The sequence below is a fragment of the Sebastes umbrosus genome, chromosome 19 (genome assembly GCF_015220745.1).
Source record: "Sebastes umbrosus isolate fSebUmb1 chromosome 19, fSebUmb1.pri, whole genome shotgun sequence".
NCBI classification, from domain to species: domain Eukaryota; kingdom Metazoa; phylum Chordata; class Actinopteri; order Perciformes; family Sebastidae; genus Sebastes; species Sebastes umbrosus.
In genome coordinates this window covers 13,809,053-13,824,942 of record NC_051287.1, presented here as the reverse complement: position 1 = coordinate 13,824,942, position 15,890 = coordinate 13,809,053, and the positions used below count along the sequence as shown (strand labels likewise).

The window sequence follows — 15,890 nt, the reverse complement described above, 5'->3', positions numbered from 1 at the left end:
TATCCCACTCCCTCTGCAAGAGGAGAGCGCTGATTGGTCGTTGGAGGAGCTGAGCGTGCGTATGCGCCCTGAACGCCTCACAGCTTCAAGGACAACCAGTTGATTCATGCAAAAGCTCAAACACTGTTATATTACTAAAGTACTACTGCAGAAGCCCTATATTGTAACTGACAGGACTTACATGAAGTCATAAAGATGTAATTGTGGTGTAATTATTTAAAAAAAATAAAAAATAAAAAAATTCTATCAACAGTTAGTTGACAGTATGAAGAAGTATAGGGGAGACTGGGGACTGGTGGCACAGTTGGGTCTGGACCAAGGGTCAGCAACCTGCGGCTCCGGAGCCACATGCAGGCTCTTTAGCCCCTCTCCAGTGACTCCCTGTGGATTTTTAAAAATGGAAATGAATAACTGTTTTTTGTTTACATTTTCATTTTCATTTATCATTGCTGTAGGTCTATGGTACGACGATCCAACAGAGTATTAGGGTCACATTGAGGAAAATAAAATAAATCTGAGATTTCGAGAATAAAGTCTTAATATTACGAGAAAAAAGTCAGAATATTATGAGAATAAAGTCATAATATTATAAAGTAGTAATTTTACGTGTTATTTTGTTTTTTTCTCGTAAAGTCATGACTTTATTCTCGTAATGTTACGACTTTTTTTCTCGTAAAGTTATGACTTTATTCTCGTAATATTATGACTTTTTTTCTTGTAAAGTTATGACTTTATTCTCATAATGTTACGACTTTTTTTCTCGTAAACCTAGGACTTTATTCTCGTAATATTACAAAAAATGTTCTCGTAAAGTTATGACTTTATTCTTTTAATGTTACAACTTTTTTTCTCGTAATATTATGACTTTATTCTGGATTTCTCAGATTTTTTTCCTCAATGTGGCCCTAATACTCCGTAGTACATTTGCTCTTTGGCCCTCACTGCAATAGACTTATATACTATATACTTAGACTATAAGCTGTGTTACCTTCATCACAATGCTCAAATGTTTTGCGGCTCCAGAAAGATTTTTATTTTTTTTTTGCCTAAAGTGGCTCTTTCGATAGTAAAGGTTGCCGACCCCTGATCTGGTGCATACTTGCCAACCTTGAGACTTCAAAAATAGAGAGGATTTCAAAACCAAAGCGTGGGGTTTGGGGTCCTCCCCCATAAAAAAAAAAATGTTTCCTGCGTTCTGGTGACTTTTAAAGGTACTATATATAACAATTTACATGTATTAATTGCTCTGCATTGCCTATGCGTGAACAGATTGTAATGTAACTTAAAAACGGAGACCTTCCCCAACTTTCTCAGGTGCCTTTAATAGCCTGTGGACTGATTTCTATATAAAGGAGGCGGGACGGTTTTTCCTTCATAACTTTAGCTAATGAAGTCATTTGCAAATGGCAAGCTAGTTGGTATCATGGAGATTGGACATTACAGATAGTAACGGTGATATGTGATTGTAATGTAATGTCACGTCACTGTTTTGGCCGATGCCAAGGAAATGCGAGCACGACCGCAAGCAACAGGATGCTGACTGGTTTTGGTGAGAATGTGAAAAAAAAACTATATACAAAAATGAAAAATCAAAACAAAAATAAACTTTAAAAAATAATACATTGTCCCTCTCCGGGAACCATCACCTTAACGTGGTGGAGAGGTTTGTGTGTCCCTATGACTCTGAGGGCTGTGTTGTCTGGAGCCTCGTGCTCCTGGTAGGGTCTCCCATGGCAAATTGGTCTTAGGTGAGGGGCCGGACTAAGAATGGTTCACAAAAAAACCCAATGACGACACGAGGCAGAGGAGGAGTTACCCGGCCCGGAGGAAGCCCGGGGCCCACGTCTGGAGCCAGGCCCAGACGGAGGGCCCGTCAACGAGCGTCTGGTGGCCGGGCTTGCCACGGAGCCCGGCCGGGGATACCCCGAAAAAGGAACGTGGCACCCCCCTCCTCTCCATCCTGTGGGCTCACCACCTGCGGGAAGAACCGCTTGGGTCGGGTGCGCTGCCACACGGGTGGCAGTGAAGGCCAGGGACCTCGACGGACTGGACCCGGGCGGCAGAGGCTGGCTCTGGGGACGTGGAACGTCACCTCTCTGTGGGGGAAGGAGCCGGAGCTTGTGCGGGAGGTGGAGCGCTATCAGTTGGATCTGGTAGGGCTTACCTCTACGCACAGCCTCGGTTCTGGAACCGTACTCTTGGATAGGGGTTGGACTCTATTCTTCTCTGGAGTTGCCCATGGTGTGAGGCGCCGGGCGGGTGTGGGGATACTCACAAATCCCCGGCTGAGTGCCGCTACGTTGGAGTTTACCCCGGTGGACGAGAGGGTCGCCTCCCTACGCCTTCGGGTTATGGGGGGGAAAACTCTGACTGTTGTTTGTGCGTATGCACCAAACAGCAGTTCGGAGTATTCGGCCTTCTTGGAGACCCTGAATGGAGTCCTGTATGGGGCTCCAGTAGGGGACTCCATAGTTCTCCTGGGAGACTTCAACGCGCACGTGGGCAACGATGGAGACACCTGGAGTGGCGTGATTGGGAGGAACGGCCTCCCTGATCTAAACCCGAGTGGTCGTTTGTTGTTGGACTTCTGTGCTAGTCATGGATTGTCCATAACGAACACCATGTTCGAACATAAGGATGCTCATAAGTGTACGTGGTACCAGAGCACCCTAGGCCGAAGGTCGATGATCGATTTTGTAATCGTATCATCTGATCTGAGGCCGCATGTTTTGGACACTCGGGTGAAGAGAGGGGCGGAGCTGTCAACTGATCACCATCTGGTGGTGAGTTGGGTCAGAGGGTGGGGGAAGACTCTGGACAGACCTGGTAAGCCCAAACGCGTAGTGAGGGTGAACTGGGAACGTCTGGAGGAGGCCCCTGTCCGAGAGATCTTCAACTCACACCTCCGGCGGAGCTTTTCTGGCATCACTGTGGAGGTTGGGGGCATTGAACCCGAGTGGACGATGTTCAAAGCTTCCATTGCTGAAGCTGCGGCGGTGAGCTGTGGTTTTAAGGTCTTAGGTGCCTCAAGGGGCGGCAACCCTCGAACACCGTGGTGGACACCGGTGGTCAGGGAAGCCGTCCGACTGAAGAAGGAGGCCTTCCGGGATATGTTATCTCGGAGGTCTCCGGAGGCAGTTGCAGTGTACCGACGGGCCCGAAGAGCAGCAGCCACTGCCGTGACGGAGGCAAAGCAGCGGGTGTGGGAGGAGTTCGGAGCAGCCATGGAGAAGGACTTTCGGTCGGCACCAAAGTGCTTCTGGAAAACCATCCGGCACCTTAGGAGGGGGAAACGGGGAACCATCCAAGCTGTGTACAGTAAGGATGGGACACTGTTGACCTCAACTGAGGAGGTAATCGGGCGGTGGAAGGAGCACTTTGAGGAACTTCTGAATCCGACCAATACGCCCTCTATGGTAGAGGCAGAGCTGGAAGCTGATGGGGGACCATCATCAATTACCCTGGTGGAAGTCACTGAGGTAGTCAAACAACTCCACAGTGGCAAAGCCCCGGGGATTGATGAGATCCGCCCAGAAATGCTGAAGGCTCTGGGTGGGGAGGGGCTGTCTTGGATGACACGTCTCTTCAACACCGCGTGGAAGTCGGTGACAGTGCCTAAGGAGTGGCAGACCGGGGTGGTGGTTCCCCTTTTCAAAAAGGGGGACCAGAGAGTGTGTGCCAATTACAGGGGTATCACACTGCTCAGCCTCCCTGGTAAAGTCTACTCCAAGGTGCTGGAAAGGAGGGTTCGGCCGATAGTCGAACCTCAGATCGAAGAGGAACAATGCGGATTCCGTCCTGGCCGTGGAACAACGGACCAGCTCTTCACTCTCGCAAGGATCCTGGAGGGGGCCTGGGAGTATGCCCATCCAGTCTACATGTGTTTTGTGGACTTGGAGAAGGCATATGACCGGGTCCCCCGGGAGATACTGTGGGGGGTGCTGCGGGAGTATGGGGTGAGGGGGGCACTTCTCAGGGCCATCCAATCCCTGTACGCCCAAAGCGAGAGCTGTGTTCGGATCCTCGGCAGTAAGTCGGACTCGTTTCCGGTGGGGGTTGGCCTCCGCCAGGGCTGCGCTTTGTCACCAATCCTGTTCGTGATATTCATGGACAGGATATCGAGGCGTAGTCGGGTGGAGGAGGGTTTGCAGATCGGTGTGCTGAGGATCTCATCGCTGCTTTTTGCAGATGATGTGGTCCTGTTGGCATCATCGGTCTGCGACCTCCAGCACTCACTGGATCGGTTCGCAGCCGAGTGTGACGCAGTCGGGATGAGAATCAGCACCTCTAAATCTGAGGCCATGGTTCTCAGCAGGAAACCGGTGGATTGCCTACTCCGGGTAGGGAATGAGTCCTTACCCCAAGTGAAGGAGTTTAAGTATCTCGGGGTCTTGTTCGCGAGTGAGGGGACGATGGAACGTGAGATTGGTCGGAGAATCGGAGCAGCAGGGGCGGTATTGCATTCGCTTTACCGCACCGTTGTGACGAAAAGAGAGCTGAGCCAGAAGGCAAAGCTCTCGATCTACCGTTCAATCTTCGTTCCTACTCTCACCTATGGTCATGAGGGTTGGGTCATGACCGAAAGAACGAGGTCGCGGGTGCAAGCGGCCGAAATGGGTTTCCTCAGGAGGGTGGCTGGCGTCTCCCTTAGAGATAGGGTAAGAAGCTCAGTCATCCGTGAGGGACTCGGAGTAGAGTCCTTGCTCCTTTGCGTCGAAAGGAGCCAGTTGAGGTGGTTCGGGCATCTAGCACGGATGCCTCCTGGGCGCCTCCCTTGGGAGGTGTTCCAGGCACGACCAGCTGGGAGGAGACCACGGGGAAGACCCAGGACTAGGTGGAGAGATTATATCTCTACTCTGGCCTGGGAACGCCTCGGGATCCCCCAGTCAGAGCTGGTTAATGTGGCCCGGGAAAGGGAAGTTTGGGGTCCCCTGCTGGAGCTGTTGCCCCCGCGACCCGATCCCGGATAAGCGGTTGAAGATGGATGGATGGATGGACATTGTATGTCAGTGTTGTTGTTTTTTCTTGATGGATGTATCACTTTTAAGCGAGAAGATACTGGCAGTTCGTAAAAGTCTAAGAGATAAGAGATAGCTGTGACGTAATTTCACCTGTTTCCCCTATATAACCACAATGCCCACACAGCAACGCGTCATGCACTCTGGTACTCAGTCGTATGGTTTAGACATACAGATATCCGTTGCTGTAAAGACCCTACTGATACAAACCCAACACTTCCTGGTGCTGCTTTATATCAAAATGTTTTCACCATAGAACCATATTACAGCCGGTGGGTCAGACCATCAGACTTAGTGGTGGAAGAAGTAAAAGTAGCAATGCCACAGTATAAAAATACTTCATTACAAGTAAAAGTCATGCATTAAACATTTTAGTTAAGTAAAAGTAGGCTACATACTTAAAGTATCAGAAGTAAAAGTACTCAAAACGCAGAGTGGCTACAGTCAGTGTTATACTATGATATTATTGGATCATTATTATTGATGTATTAATATGTAAGCACTAATTTCAATTACTTCATATACTTTTGGTTTTGGTTAATCTGTAAGAATGGACCATATCTTATAAACTCATCATATCTTCTGTATATAAAATATTGATTTAATAATGATCTATACCTCTCTGAAATGTAGTGAAGTAGAAGTAAAAGGTAACATAAAAAAAATGGAAATATTAACAAGTAACAAGTACCGCAACATTGTTCTTAGGTACAGTCCTTGAGTAAATGTACTTTGTGTATCATTCAGACAATGACACTCATAATCGTTTTTTCTGCAGAATGAGTACTTTTACTTTTGATACTTTAAGTACACTTTGCTGATACCCTTGTACTTTTACGTAAGCAAGATTTTGAATGCAGGATTTTGAATGGAGTATTTTTACCTTGTTGTATTACTTGTACGCAAGTAGAATCTAATGCAAAGCAAAGGGGAAATTAAACATTCATGCACTCATGCAAATGTTCTGTTTGTGTTCTGAAATGGCAATGCCAACATTTTTTCTAGTGACTGGGTTGGTTATTCGTATCTTAGACATTGTTCATGTTTTACTTTAACTTTACTGTCCTCAATGATATTTTTTTCTTGCAGCCAGGCAAAACATAAAAAACACACACAGACATGAATAGGATACATAAAAAATACATAAAACATGTAAAACAAAGAACCTATTGACATAAAAACCTATAAACTCACATACAATACAATATACACTAAGCCTAGCTAAGACTAAATCAGTCTAATAATATAAAATTATAGATTGTAAAGACAACACATGTAAAAATAGGAAGTGCAGTCATCATGTCCTTAAATGACGGCTTGAATAAGGGTGTGGCTTTATCTCATATCAACACATGGTCTTAGTTTTGGTTGGTTGCTTTCAGCTTGAAGAGGCAGTTACTGCATCACTGGACCAAAATTGTCAACCACGAGACTGTGACCACAGTCACATCCTTATAACAGGCTCGGAATTACTGAATGATCTTTTGAACTTCTGCATTTGTTGGATAGCAGAATGCATAAAGGTGAAAGGAAAGACATGGTGCCATCAACCCTGACACACTGGGATCTGTCCACAGTTGATAACCGTTAAAGGAAAGGTTCCTGTTTTTTTCAAGTCTGTCTTAAAACAATGGCTACTGTAATCATTTATCATGTCCATACTGGCTTTAAAGAGATCCCTCCCTAAAGCAATTCAGTAATGGGCGTTATTAACGAATAAGTTCACATTTTTTCCTCTTCATTCTGTGTAAAAAAAAAAGCTAATGTGAAGCTTCACATTCAGTTAGACAAATGAAGCTGGTATCGTCCAAAGTAATAATATTTTTATAAAATCTCCCTCTTTGTGTTCATATCCCTCTGCCACAGTTCAGAAATAAAACACTAGAAAACACAAAGGTGGAGATTTATACTACGAGAACTGAAAGTTATGCAAATATCCTTTTGATTTGGAGACTGTTGAAGCCTCATATTAGCTTCACCTTAAAAACACATCATCACTTTTTAAGTTGATATGGCGACCTTATTTGCACACCCAGCCGTTACAATAATGACAATATTCACCCTCTTTTAGCTCTATTTTTGGACAACTCCTGAGGGAAATACTTGACTCTTTAGCTGCTAAATGCTCCACTGTGTTCACCAGTTAGTCACTAACTGTGTCTGTTTGCAGTTTTTTAGAGCCTTTTTGGTGAAAACAGCTGCCTGTTATGGACGAAAATGACGCCAAGAGAGTGGTGAGAGTGAACCAAAACAGTAAAGTTGTGGGCTAAACAGTCGCTATATAAGACTTCATAAATCTGAGAGGAGCTGCAGATTCAGAATGATTACAGCGCTGTAATCATTCTGAAAAGGTGAGTATTGTATTAAGACAGACTTGAAAAAAATGTGAACTTATCCTTTAATATCACCCCTCAATGTCAGATGATGTACTTGATGTTATTATTAGTGATCACATGAAAACAAAAACAGGGCCTTTCTTTGCATGCAGTGCAAGAACTGAACTGAAAAAATACAGACTGCTGTTGCAGTGAAGGTGAACTCTACACAGAGACAATGTTTGATGAGGCCTCTATTGATCTGGGAGAAACATTTGCTGAGCACACTTTCACTGCCCTGTCCCACATTCATACAGTAACACACCTGAGAGTTGCCAACACTAGTTTGTTTTACCACTGAGCAGTATGAAAGGACCAATTAGGGGCACCTTGAAGCGTTTACACATTCACTTTATACAGCCCTTGAAAGTCACATGCCTTTGGGAGTAACTATTATTAGCCTACTACTTCCCTGTGTTAGACCAGAGGGTGTTTATCTTACAACCACAGTAGCTCTGAAAATGCAAATAAAGCAGCTTGTAAACAAAAACATAGACAAAATATACTGTAACTTCAAAGAACAGCGCTACTGAAGAACAGAATCAAGAGGCTTTTTCATCTACTGTCCTAATATTTATAAATAGGCTGTAGGAAATATGTCCATTGTCTCACGCTGTCCCCCCGTAGTTTGCGTTGCATATGCTATAGTAGCCCGAAAGTCTTAGAAACAGCTATCTATAAACATCAAGATCATGTTAAACATAACAGGAAAATGCAATCAGTAGCGCACTCAGTTTCAATAGGATGTTGCTCCTTTGAATTGCCATTGTTTAAGGAAACAATGACAGAGGTGATACAATACACATATAGTTTAACCATAGAAGAATGACAGTCTCAAGTTATTGGACATTTAAATTGGTTTGTTTGATTTAAGATGTCTGATTACAGTGAGACAATATATGTTCATAGGTCATAGACGCTAAAACATCATGAAATTTTACTTTTAAATGATGCAAAGGAAGGTTTTTAAAAAAATGCGTGCATCCCAATAACTAAAGTTCAACAGGATGTGTGAAAAGAGACTGTCAAACCAAACAATCTGCAAAAGATTACTCAGATTAGGCATGGTTCTTCATCTGTTTGCCGTATGTTTGTGCTGCAGCATGTGGAAATGTAAAAAATAAATGTTATTCAACAATAACTGGAAGTTACTCAAGGCCATTAGCTGATAACCTGTTCTGCTCAACTGTTGATTTACATCCACTATTTATGCTGCTACTGACTTCACTTATCTCACTTCATTGGCTCTCACATTAGGAGTTTATCTTAATGATTTACGTTTGAGGGCACCGAATGTGCTGACATCTTCTAATGTGTCTGAACTCCTCCGCACCTATTTTCCTTCCTGGGTCACTCAGGTCTTCCGACCAGATGGTATTTGGTTGTTGAACGTGTTCAGTAGCAAAGCAAGAAGAAATATCACGGCCTTGCTGTTGCTGCAAGTGTGGAATAATTGACCCCTGCACAGTAGCTTTTGCCCTCTATTGGCATTTTAAAATCCCGGGTTAATGTACAAGCAAAGAAGAGATTTCCAGCACAACCACACCTACTTCCAATGTGCATGGAGAAGTGAAAAAGTGTGACTAATGTGTTTCGGCTTGAGGCTTTGTGACCCTGATGAAAGGTCAAGCTTGTGTTGCTTAAATAATATTCCCAAACCATGTGCTGTTGTATCCTCTGGTGGTGAATTTGGAATATGTTTTTATAGAGCATTTGAATTAAAGGCATGTATGTTAAAACTTGAGAAATTGATCAACTGGTTCACCACTTTATATTAATTTTATCACAGCCATTTAACACCATATACCTTACGATGAAAATATCAAAACACACAAGAAGATAATATTACCCCATAATAACCATGAGCTATGTGGCTTCGAGTGAACCTCTGACAGGGTAGGTCTGTTTTTAACATTAACATGCTTGGAAAACAAAGTCCTGATGGCGTCATCCGTCCTTTAGAGAGCACTACCTCAGGAGAGGTGAACGACCACACCTTGACATTTTATATTATCAGTAAATCAATCTGAATAATGTAAAAACAGAAGGATTTTGCTTCCGTTTTACATCATGCAAAGCACACAATTTTGTGCACTTGTGTTTTTTGTGACTCAATATCGCTTTTTATATCTAACTTCAGGTTGAGCTGTGTACACACAGACATTTGGCATGGTTCTCACGGGGGCTGAACCTGTTAATTTAAGCCCATAGGACAGTTGAGGATCAGGTCATGGGGGAGGGTAGGAAAGATGTTTATAACATAGGCTTTGCTGCTGCTGGTTACAACACCCCTGTACACAGATAAGATATTCCCAGACTTTAGGAGTACACTCTGTAGCATGCCTCCAGTCATTACAGCTGAACTTTATGATGAGTTTCATGTTAATGATCATGCAACTAATTCTCTCTCATTGTGACTCGTTACTTTGTCCCTTATCGACACAGATTTTCAGCATGCAAGTGGTGGACGAACCGATGATAAAGGAATATTAAAAGGAAAAATTGAGTTCTGATTCTGTCCCTTTTACCTGTTCTTCTCTGTTCTATTGAAGGCATTTGCTCCCTTTCACACATCATCGTGAGCACCTCTTCCTGTGTTTGGACTGTGGGAGAACATCTGCAGCATGACAGTCAAAACATCTTAAATCAGTGTCTATCGACCTTCAAAAAGGACTAGGTGGTCTCTCTCCTCTTCCAGTGATTTAGGGACTAATCCATCCAAACTCCTTTCATTATCAGCCCAGAACAGTACAGGGAAACGCACTTCCCAAGGAAGACGTGAAATGTGAAGGAATCGTGAGGTTGTGTCCGTGGGCGGTGACTTTTCAAAGTTTATGTCAATATTGTTTATCTTTGTTACACAAACTGCTTGAGTGTATTTCCCTAGGTACTGTCCAAGAATCTGACAAGCAGAAGAGCAGCATTGATTTCAATGGGCAAAATAATCACAATGAACATCACGGGACTGTTTGCCATCATGGAGTAAATCTAAGTCTCATCACAACACATGCAGTTATACCTTGAGATTCAAAATGATATTTGGTTAATGCTCCTTACGTCACCTCAGTTCACCTTTGTCACCACTGATCTTCCTTTGTACAGGATGTATCATGTCCTTGGCCATCGCATGCATGTTTATCTCACTTCCTAATGTTTTTCCACACAGTATGAGGATGCAGGATAGGAAACATTGGAGGGCTCGACAGAACACTACACCCACCACAAACAAAGGAGACGGTTGTTTAACAGGTCGATACTGACACCGGTGTCTACTATGTGACCCTTTAATGGAGAATTTTTTTTAATAAAATTGGGGAAACATATAAGTAAAGTTATTTATTGATATGTTACTCTTGTGTTTTTGCTGAGAATTAAATTGTAATTGGGTGAATGTTTGTTTTTTTATTACACCATATTCATTGACTGAAAGGTATTTACTTTCTAGACGACCTTTGTCTCCATTTGGCCTGAGATGATATTGGAAACAGCTAGCAGCATTGTTACACGCTGTCTGTATTTCTAATTAAATATGTTCCAGGGCCTGTTCTTTATTTATGCATGACCAATTGTTGTTTGTTTTGTTCCGAACAATATCTTATCGAAGTTGTTATCTGCTGATGTAATATTACTAAAAAATAACAATCACAGCGATAAGAAAATGAATAATGGTGTTCATGTGTACCGTACCGCCGGTCAGTTTGACTTTCACAAAAACAAACAGCTCAATTAACAGTAATTTCCAATACGTGGGGGATATCACATTTTTGGTGATTGTGTTGTGCTGTGGCTTGATGATAATGTTACTTAACCATGCTGATATTATTTGTAATGGACAGATATTGGTTAAATATACATAAAATACAGCTTTAATACCAATTTTTCTTGAGGTCTCACTGCTGCTTATCTACCTGTAATTATTTTCTCTCCTGTGTTTATGACTGAAAAACAGGTGGAATTTTTTTTTTTTTGCCAGGACAATCTTTCTAAGTTCCTTATTTTTGTCTGTGAGACAGGTAAAAAAAGTCACTTGTTTTTAGGGAGGAAAAAAAGTAACTTAGAAAAATCTGCCGAAAAAAAAATATTCTTTTGACCCTTTTTTTAGAAATGTGATTCTGCACAAACAATTCCATTCAAATCCTCTGACTAAATCTACAAATATTTCTTATTTAATGTTGGGATTCAAATGAATATCAACATAAAATGACAATGAAAATACCGTGTTGGAAATCTGGACAACTACTACTACTTTTCTCACAGGTATAGATACAGCTTTATGTGGTTCAACATATGACGGTAGACTTTTTGGAGCACATCCTGAGCTCCTTGCCACGGCCATCAAGGTGGATTTTCTTTAAAAACAACAAAACACATGAAAGCCGTAGATAGCACGTTTCTCACCAGCCCTAGTCACAGTATTCAGTATTTCAGAGTACCCCTGCATATAAAATGTTTTAAAAGTAAAAGTAAAAGTCATGCATTGGTTTCCTGTCCACAGTATGTCAAAATATAGTGTCCCAAGCAGTATGTGATTTAATTATATTGCTATTATAGCTCTATTTTGTATTTTAAATGTTTATCTTTAATTTCAAATGAAGTTATTGAATTATTGTGATATAAAAATTCAAGGTTAATTTATTGTCATTCATATTCACAACGAAATGCAAGTTGTTAAGCCTTTATGCTACACAAGAAGAAAAAAACATTTCATGGTGGAGTACAGAGGATGAGTTGAGGACTCTTACAGCCTGAGGAAAGAAGCTGCTCTGTAGTCTGGTGGTATGCCACAGCAGATACTTCTGTATCACTTGCCCAGTTTAGATCATTTTAATCACCCGCTACAGGGCTGAGGTGTTCTTGGGTTCTGCAACAACTGATAAGATTAAAGAAACTATTTAAATAATGAAATGCAGTATTTGATAAGGAAGTGACACACAGTTGACATAAGCAGAGAAAGGTGTTGCTGTAGTAGCCATGGATGCCCTGCAGGGACAGTGACAGAGATGCCAGGTTAGTGAAGTAAGAGTGTAAAAATAGACCTGCTGTAGCACTGTAAACATTAACAACCTCCTACCCCAAACAAATATTAGCCATTATTTCCATGACGTGACTGTCACTCATTAACACCTGTCACTATTAGTTGCTAAAATGTTAATATAGTAAATAACATGAGGCAAATACAGTAAATATTACACAGTTGTCAGTGGCTGAAGTTTTTTTTTTTTTTTACAAACTTAAAGGGACTGTTTGTAAGAATCAGAAATACTTGTTAACAGCGACACCTGTGGCCGTTAAGTCAACGAAGGTCAGCGTCGGGCTCGAGCTTGTGCTCGCTCTACATAGACATGAATGAGCATCGCTCAACACAGTGAGGCGACACACGTCAGCTAAAACCACAATATCACTCTATATTTCACCTGCTTGGCAGTAATGTTAGCTGACCAGATGAAGGTCTCTCCATGAATCAATGCTGATCCTAGTGTTGGCTTTTCCTGCCTCAGCCTCCCGACCGCGGTCGGAGGGAACAGGGGAGACACCGGAGTTTTGATCGGAAACGTTTTTACCATATAAAATTCATGTCATAGAAAAAAAAAAACAGCATGTAAAATTTGCAGAAAAAACAAACTGAAGTGACAGTAGCTAGTTGAGGCTAGCTGGTGAAAGCTAACACACTTTTCCCTGTGATTAAAATCAAATTTGATGCTGCAAAATAAGTTATACAATATGACATAAAGCAAGAGCTAAATCTGAACATAATAAAGAAAATTTGAATTTTGAAAAAAAAATTCTGCCCGGAATTTATCGATTGGCCAATGTATTGAAGAATAAAAATATTAAAAAAGAATTGAGAATGTAAATCCAAAGTAACTTAAACAGTATGCTAATACATTGCAATATTGCCATTAAAGTGAACTATAAAATGCACCTCTAAAATGTTACAGGAAAGGGTTATATTAAAGGTACAGTGTGTATTCGGCGGCATCTAGTGGTGTGGTAGCAAACCAACTCCGCTCATTCCTTCCTTTCCAAGACTGCAGTAACATGAACCGTGGTAACGCCGTCAACCTCGCTCAGAGGCCATCCTGACCATAATAACACTACTTTAGGAGCAACGGAAGTCAGACGGTTTTTGCACTCTGCGGCTCACGTTACTGCAGTTTCACAAGCGTGTCGGAGAACTACGGTGGCCTTTAGGTAACGTAATAACGTGAAAGGCTCTCTCTAGAGCTAGTGTTTGGTTTGTCCGTTCTTGGCCACTGTAGAAACATGGCAGAGGACCCGCTCCCTATGTAGATATGAAGGGCTCATTCTAACGAAAACACGCCGATTCTTAGTTTCAGGTGATTATACACTAATACAAACATAGTTATTAATATTACATTGGAAATTTGCTAATAGATCCCCCTAAATGTTACACGCTGTTTCTTTAATTATTGTTTACACAAGAACTAATGATGATGACTGTAAGTATACCATTTGCTTATACTACTGTCGAGGTGCCCACATAAGGCCTGAGTATGCTCTAACAGAAGTGCTTGTTGACAGCAGACAGCAATGCATACGGTTACTGCGCTCCTCCAGACAGTTTTCACAGGAATTGTCAGTTTGTTCCTCAAACAAAAACTTATGCCAACAATCACATTAATGCTCTGCACATAAAGAAATTTCAAAGAATAGTTCAACATTTTGGGGAAATACGCTTATTTAGAGTTAGATGAGAAGAGTGATACCAGTGTTTGAGTCAGTGTGAATCATTTCTCTTCAGACTGGATAAAGAAGAAATTAAACAATAAAGTGTAACACTTTGATGATAATAATGCCAAGGTATACACTGTGCCGGTTAAATTCCTCCTTATGTTCAAGGTAAGTTACCTGATAAATACTACCAAAGCCACCCCACGTTCCTCTTCTACTGGAGGGAACATTTCTTCAAAGTTCAATCCAAGCGTTAAAAATCTTCTCAATGTCACAATCACAGACACATTTCACAGTGAGCTTTGAAGTTCGCCTGCACACTTGGTACCCCCAACTGTGCAGGCGAACTTCAAAGCTATAAAGATAATTTTCTTCAGGAACACACACAGACATCACTACAACACAGTACAGCAATAGTGGCTGGTCCAATGTCTTTCCCAGAAACAATGATCTATGCAGTTCTTTAAAATCACAAAGTTGTTCCAACTCATTGTAAAACACTCTGTTATGTGTGCATAGCCAACAGAGGGCAGCAGCGCTCTGCCTGCAGCACCTCTTCCTCCTCTTATCCAATCAGCTGACCTGAACCTCCAGCCTCTAACTTGACAAGGTGATAATCTTTAGGTACATTCACTCTGATTTTGTTGTAATTTTTACAAGCCTCTATACAAGTGTCACTATCGCAAGGGCTCTGCCCTTTTTAGTTGGCCAGCTAAGCTGAAATATTCATAACAATTGTGCATTATTGCGATAAAAGCAAAACACATTTGGCACAGACATAGGTTTATATGTTATGAAAAGATATAGATATCAAGGCGCTGCAAATTTGGCCCCTGAGGAGAGCAGCCTATTTTTCAAAACAGCCGCCAAATAGGCGCTGAATATTAAAAAATGTCGCAGAAAACTGATTTTATGACTCTTGATTGTTTCCAAGGTGTGTTCAAACTGATTAAATCAGATGTCAGAAGATCACAGACATGTTTTTTCCCCTCCCCTTTTAAAAAGCTTTTAACCTGAGAAAAAAGTAAAAACCAAATAAAAGGAGCGTGGTCACTTCAGGGTCAAAGTTCACCCCCTTACCTTCATGGTAGAATGATAACCAACACACCGATAGAACGATCAGCTTTCCATCACTATATTTCTCTTTTCATTAGCAGTAAAATTGACAGAGATATCGCTGGGTAAAGTTCGGGATTGCCGGCAAACCTCTAGTCACACGTCGCATGAGAACTGTTTAGTTTGGGTAGGCACTTCCGGTTCATAGGACAATGTTTCACTTTTGTAATGGCCTTCAAATCTGAGCAAGGGAGCTGATATTTGTCTGGTTTCTAACCTGTGACCAAGCCGACTTGGTTGAACCTTTAAGGAAACTAAGGTCAGTCTCCTGTCGGAATAGCTCACACGGTCAAAGAGACACACAAGCTGTGTTGTTGTGCGTTCTTTCTTTACTATTATTGTTTTGCTTTCTGCCTTAGTTGACTATGAATCCTCTTATATCACATATGTATCATCCACATTTCTGTATGATTAATACAATTTTTTTTTATAAAAACAGAGACTCACAAGCTAATCCACCACGGCAAGGAGCCAACTCCAATAGGATTAGATTCTTTTTTGTGTAATTGATGTTTTACTGTAATCAACAAGCATGTCGCCATCACTGGCAAAATGCTATTTAGGGTTGGCATGTCAGTTGATTATAAGGGCTTTGTTATGTTATAAAAATAACCAGATAGTATCAAGTGTTGTCCGACCAAGTCGAAAGGCAAAAGTGTTTATAGCTGTCGCGAACAGCCACACTCGA

At 41.8% G+C, this 15,890-nt stretch overlaps 1 long non-coding RNA gene across 1 annotated transcript in view; it reads left to right on the top strand.

Moving 5' to 3' along the window:
* The first annotated feature begins 1,437 nt into the window (after window positions 1-1,437).
* Window positions 1,438-15,890, top strand: part of LOC119478506 — a 32,555-nt gene continuing 18,102 nt past the window's right edge. Inside the window, exon 1 of the long non-coding RNA XR_005204458.1 lies at window positions 1,438-1,480. This is a non-coding gene — a long non-coding RNA (uncharacterized LOC119478506). The remainder of the gene's footprint in view (window positions 1,481-15,890) is intronic.